This window comes from Vombatus ursinus, unplaced genomic scaffold (assembly GCF_900497805.2).
Source record: "Vombatus ursinus unplaced genomic scaffold, bare-nosed wombat genome assembly UNPS02012156.1, whole genome shotgun sequence".
NCBI lineage: Eukaryota > Metazoa > Chordata > Mammalia > Diprotodontia > Vombatidae > Vombatus > Vombatus ursinus.
This window is the reverse complement of record NW_020951934.1, coordinates 1747713-1753712: the sequence shown is the minus strand read 5'-3', so window position 1 is coordinate 1753712 and position 6000 is coordinate 1747713.

The window sequence follows — 6000 nt, the reverse complement described above, 5'->3', positions numbered from 1 at the left end:
TGTGTGTGTGTGTGTGTGTGTGTGTGTGTGTGTGTGTGTGTGTGTGTACATACACACATAATAAGGCACTGGATCTAGCCCTGGTTCAGATGCTGATGCAGATGCTTAATATGCCGTGTGACCCCTGAGCAAGTTACCTAACAATCTCTCTGTACCTCATATTCCCTCTCTATAAAATGAGGGGGGTGGGCTCAATGACCTCAAACACCTTTTCAGGCTTTAAATCTATGATCCTATAAAGGAAAATTCCACAGCTTTAGGGCAGCAAGAGCAGCAAAGACAATCAACCTGCTGTGCCACCTGTAGGTCCCTTTGAAGGGTTTTAGTATTTGGAAAGAACTTTCGGGACCAGCCAGTAACCAACCCCCATCCCCCACCACCTCCCAACTGCAGTCCTCATTTCATATACAAGGTAATTGGGACCCAGAGAGGTGCTGATCATACCCAGGAGAGTGAGAGGTGGAGTCAGGATTGACTCGTGGATCTGATTCTGATTCCTGCACTTTCTAAGGCACCACAGTGACTGCCCAACAATCAAGATTCTATTACTTCATAGATCTGAAAAGCTGGCAGGGCCGTGGGATGGGGGTGGGAGATGTTATGGTATTCTGTGCAAACCTTGAAATCGGGCTCTAGGAGAAAATGAAATCATTCCGCCCATTCCACCCACTGGTCCCTTTGTGATGCCCTTTCCCAGGGTTACAGTCCTATTACCCAAACAATAGCTACAGTGTTAACTCAAAAATAACACATTTTGTTGGGTTGCATGCTGTTCTGCCTAGGCTATGCACATCGCTCGTGTCTGGTCAGATTCTCCTCCGACCCTGCTCCTCTCCCAGGTGCTGGGCAGCGCTAGCCTCAGAAACCTTCACGTCTTGTTCTGCCAAGCTGCAGCCAGGCCTGGAGCACGGCTCTAGCCCCTTGCCAAAAGGCAAGAGAGCAGACCTGGGGCTTCCCAGCAGAGTGAGTCAGCTGCCTAAGTGCTCAGCCTTGCTCATGAAAGGTCCCCCTCTTCCTCTCTTTTCAGCTCTGTGCTCTAATTTATCCTCCCCTTTGATAACCAACTCCAAACACATTCAGCTGATGCTGGGCCATCAGCCACACAAAGGCCCTGTGCTCTCTCGGCTGAATGCAGCACTTCACTCTTGGGGGGACTTCTATAGAAGGCAAAATCCACCAAACAAGCTATTACACTTGAATCAGACAATGCTGGAGGTTATGCGGGGAGACCAGCGCTAATGACTCAGCTCACAGTGGGCTTCTGGGCTCTGCGGCTTGACGGCAGCCCAGGAGAGCAACCTGCTGCCCTTCCCAGGCTCTCCGCAGTAGCCATCTTCTCCTGCTCTCGTACTAGTAAGCTGACCCTCTTTGTCTGCCCAGCCTCTGACTCACCGGGGCCTCCCACCCCGTCGACTTCGGGGCCAAATCCTGCTCTTTCTCTCGATTCCAGGCTTTGGGGTCTCCAGCCTGTTCCTTCATGAGTTCACAAGGGAAGGCTCTGACAGGATCCACCAAAGAGCACAATTTGTGGCCGGCTCTGTCCCCTACAGCATCAGAGAAGAAAGGAACCGAGAAGAAAGGGGAGACGCTGCGAAAAGGCAGAAGCCAGGAGTCCCACAACACTGCAATGTGGTATGGGGGAAAGAGACCCTCAGACTGAAATCAGGTGATCAAGGACCTAGTCTGGGTTCTATCCAAAATAAAATTACCTAAAGTGGTGTCCTTTTTAATATGGATAGCATTTCCCAATTACAGTTATCCCTTTCACATCGTGGGAGTTAAAGGTTCAATGCCCCTGCACTGCATAAAATTTTTTTTTTGGTCCTCCCTTTGTACCAGAAAAGAAATCTGAATTTTTTCTTTTTCTTTTAGGGGGTATTTACAGTACCTTATCTTAAAATTTGGGTTGAATATTTGGTCATAGGCTCTGTGTTGTCTACTGGTCTTTGTGTGTTGTCTTTGGCTTCCACAAAACTCCCATTTAATTTCTTATGCCCACCCGCAATATATGCGATAGGGAAAGTCACAATGTGGAAGGGATAACTGTACCTCCCCCAACTTTCCATGAAACCCTCTCTTATAACAAAGACATACAGTTGAGCAAAACAAACTCTCACATTGACCATTTCTGACAACGCGTGCCTCATCAGGCACCTGTAGTCTCCCACCTCTCAGCACAAGGAGAGAATCAGGATTCCTAATCAGTCCTCTGGAGGCAAGCTTGACCATTGGATTGATCTGTTTTGCTGTCACTTAGTGTTATCTTCCTTGATATGGCTGGGGCCATGTATATTGTTCTCTTGTTTCTGCTTACTTTGCCCTACAAACGTATGTGCCCAAGTATCTCTCCATTCCTTGGATTCATCATTTTTTTACAATACAATGATATTCCTTTATGTTTACTATACTTCTACAACCTATAGGTATCCAAGGTGTTTCCAGTATTTTGCTACCCCAAAAAGTGTTGCTATCAATATTTTAGCATATGCACTTTATAAAATCTCAAAGCACTATATAAATTTCAGTCATTTCTGCTATGTCTGACTCTTTGTGACCCCATTTGGGGTTTTCTTGGCAAAGATACTGGAGAGGTTTGCCATTTCCTTCTCTAGCTCATTTTACAGATGAAAAACTGAGGCAAACAGGGTTAAGTGACTTGCCCAGAGTCACACAGCTAGTGTCAAAGCCAGATTTGAATTCAGGAAAATGAGTCTTCCTAACTTTAGAAACTGTATCCACTGCCACACCCAGCTGTCCATACCAAAACAAACAAAAATAAAACTTTATCAATCTGAAAGCACTAAATAAATGCTGCCTTAATTATTATTATAGCTAATGTTATAATAATAGCATTTACATAGCCATTTGAGATTTGCAAAGTACTTTACATATGTTATCTTATTTGATCCTCACAGCAAATCTGTGAAATAGGGGCTATTATGTCCCCATTTTACATGAGGCTGAGAGAAGTTAAATTACCTGCCCAAGATCACACGGCCAAAAAAGTGTCTAAAGCAGGATTTGAATTCCAGTCCTCCTGACTCTGAGTCCAATGCTCTATCTACTGCACCCCCTAGCTGCCTTCAATATTAATAATAATGATTAATAATGTAATATTATAATATAATATGACACAATATGATGTGCTATCCTATAATATATCATAATAGTAATCATAATATTTATCACAGGCAATTATTATATAATACTAATATTATATATAATTATTACAGACAATCTTTACCTTTGACAATCTTGGAGTATATACTTAAAGTGGTAATCCTGGGTTGGCTGTATGACCTTTAGCAAGTCACTTTTTTGTACTTCAGATTCCTCATCTGTCAAATTAAGGAACTAATACTGTCCAACCCACCTCCCAAGGTTGCCAGGAGAATCAAATGAGATCATTGATTAGAAAGCCATCACAAAGAAACCTGTGTTGTAGTCCCTGGTCTACGTAGCAAGAATTTTCTGTGTGGCCTTGGACGAGTGGCTTAACCGCTGTCAGCCTCACTTTCCTCATCTACAAAATGAGGAACTAGGTTGGATGTTGAGGGACTTCCAGTTCTTGTATTCTATGATATAAAGTATATGCAAAGCACCATACAAGAGCTAAGGTTTGTGATTATAGAAATTGCCCCCTTCTGCCTCTGCTTTTCTTTATTCAATGAGGTCCTTGGGCCTTTCCAACCCTCCAACATCAACTCTGACCAGCAAAAGCTAGTTTGGAACTACATAAAAGAACTAGTGCTAAGGGTGTATGACAAAGCCACCAAGATTCTCTTTCTCAGAGCCTATGCTCAGTTCCTTGGCTTTCTGGAGTACCTGAGTCCTGTGGCCCTTTGCCCTGGAGAGCCCCCTGACACAGCACCGATATAGATGTCCTGCAAACCTCTGCGTGTTTGCTTCTCCCAATAGCCCTGTCTGTGGCTGAGGATGCCTGAGTTCAACGAGATGTGGGCAGCTGAACAAAAAGAGAAATTAGTGGGGAGGAATGGAGGGAGGAGGAGGGGAAAATCCCATAGCTGGTTTTGGCCAGGAAAGTGCTCTCTATCCTACGGCTTAGAATGCGAACCACATGGCGTCCAGAGCAGCCCAGCTGCACCAAGCAATTCAAAGATTGCCTTGTTGGACTACAACGTGCCAATTTTTCAAATCTAGAGCCATTTTCAGTATTACAGTCTGTGCAGCCTAAGCCGGGAGAATTTTCTTCTGGGAGGGAAAATTGATTCTGAGGTTACCATTAACCCCCATTAACACAGCACGCCCTTTCCAAAACTGTTCTGGGGAGCTGAGAGGGCCTGAGGAAGCTGTATAGACCCAGGGTGAGACCAGAACCTAAACTTTAGCAGTGCTAAGAGCCAAAGTCCATTAGCCCCATGTCTCAGGAAGAGCACGAGAATGAGTGAGATGGAGAGAGGGAGAAAGAGAGGGGGAGATGAAGGAAAAAGAGGGATAGGGAGGTGGTAAATGCATGGAGGACATGGAATTTGTTTTCCAAGGAATTCCTAGGCTTTGGAAGTTTGCCCACATACATTGCTTAAATTGTGTGGCTTGGGAGTTTTGAATTCCATGGACAACAAATGCTTTGGTCTGCAGAAACTCTGCTCCTTCTGACCTGCAACCCTTAACCTGGACTGCCCATTTCATGACCCATGCTGAACAGACCCTGGGTCAAGAAGCGTCCTCCAGGAGCTAGTGTGGAGGTCTGCCAAGCCTGTCTCATGCACCATAGCCCAAGCCAGCAGAAGGTTCAATTCTCTGAAGGCCTAGGGCTAAGGGGCAGCCAATTTCATCAGCTCCAGGACCCCTGTATAGAAAATTACTCCTCAGCTCCTGAGGCAGGGGTCTGGTAGCCCTGGTTACCAGGCTGCCTGCCTGTAACTTCCTCTACTGAACTGGTTGCGCAGATCAGGGCAGCTGCTGCAGCTGAGAAAGAAAAGGGGGAGAGGTATAGGAGGAGGGGGCGAGAGAGAGAGAGAGAGAGAGAGAGAGAGAGAGAGAGAGAGAGAGAGAGAAAGTGACTGTGGGAAGAAAGGAGAGGGGCAACCTAGGATGGCAGAGAAGAGGGGAACATTTTTGACTGACATCAGTGGTAAAAAAAAAATCCACAAAACCAACCCTTTTTTTCACAGCTTAATAATTTTAAAGAATCCATGACAAAGAAGGGGAGAGATTGTCCTTTATAACTGGCTGAGTCCAATCCTGAGAAACAGCTTCTTTCCCCACCTTGTTTCCCAGGTCCAGAATCTCACTTTTCCTTCTTTGTAACCCACCAGGAACCCTACAAATAAACCAATCCTAGCATTGTATTATTATTATTATCATTATATTATACTTATTCTAGGGATAATAGGATTTTAGGACTAGAAGGAACACTAGACTTTGCAAAAGACCTACTCTGATGTTTCATCATGACATAGTGGTGAGATAGGGGTTCACGAGGTCTATTCTTTATGAGGCAGCAGAGTAGGACAGTGGATAGGATGCTGGACCTGGAGTCAGGAAAACCTGAGTTCAAATCTGGCCTCAGATACTTACTAGGTGTGTGACCATGGACAAGTCACAAATGTCTCTCTGCCTTGGTTTCCTCAATTGTACAATGGGGATAATAACAGCACCTGCCTCCCAGGGTTACTGTTAGGATCAAATGAAACTATATTTGCAAATCTCTTAGCCCAGTTCCTGGTACATTTTGGGTACTTAATAAATATTTCCTTCTCTTCCTTCTTTTTTTCCTTCCTTCTTTCCTTCCCTTTTTTCCTTTCTTTCTTTTCCCCTTTCTTTCCTTCTTTCCTGCCTTTTTTCCTTTCCTACTTTCCTTCCTTCCCTCCCTTCCTTCCTTCTTTCCTTTCCTTCCTTCCCTTCCTTTATTCTTTCCTTCCTCTCTTCTTTCCTTCCTTTCCATACCAACAGAACACAAGTTCCATCAAGTTCCACTAAAATGAAAAGCCTTTTTTACAACAGTACTCATACTAGATTATGTCTTCTTTGCAAGGA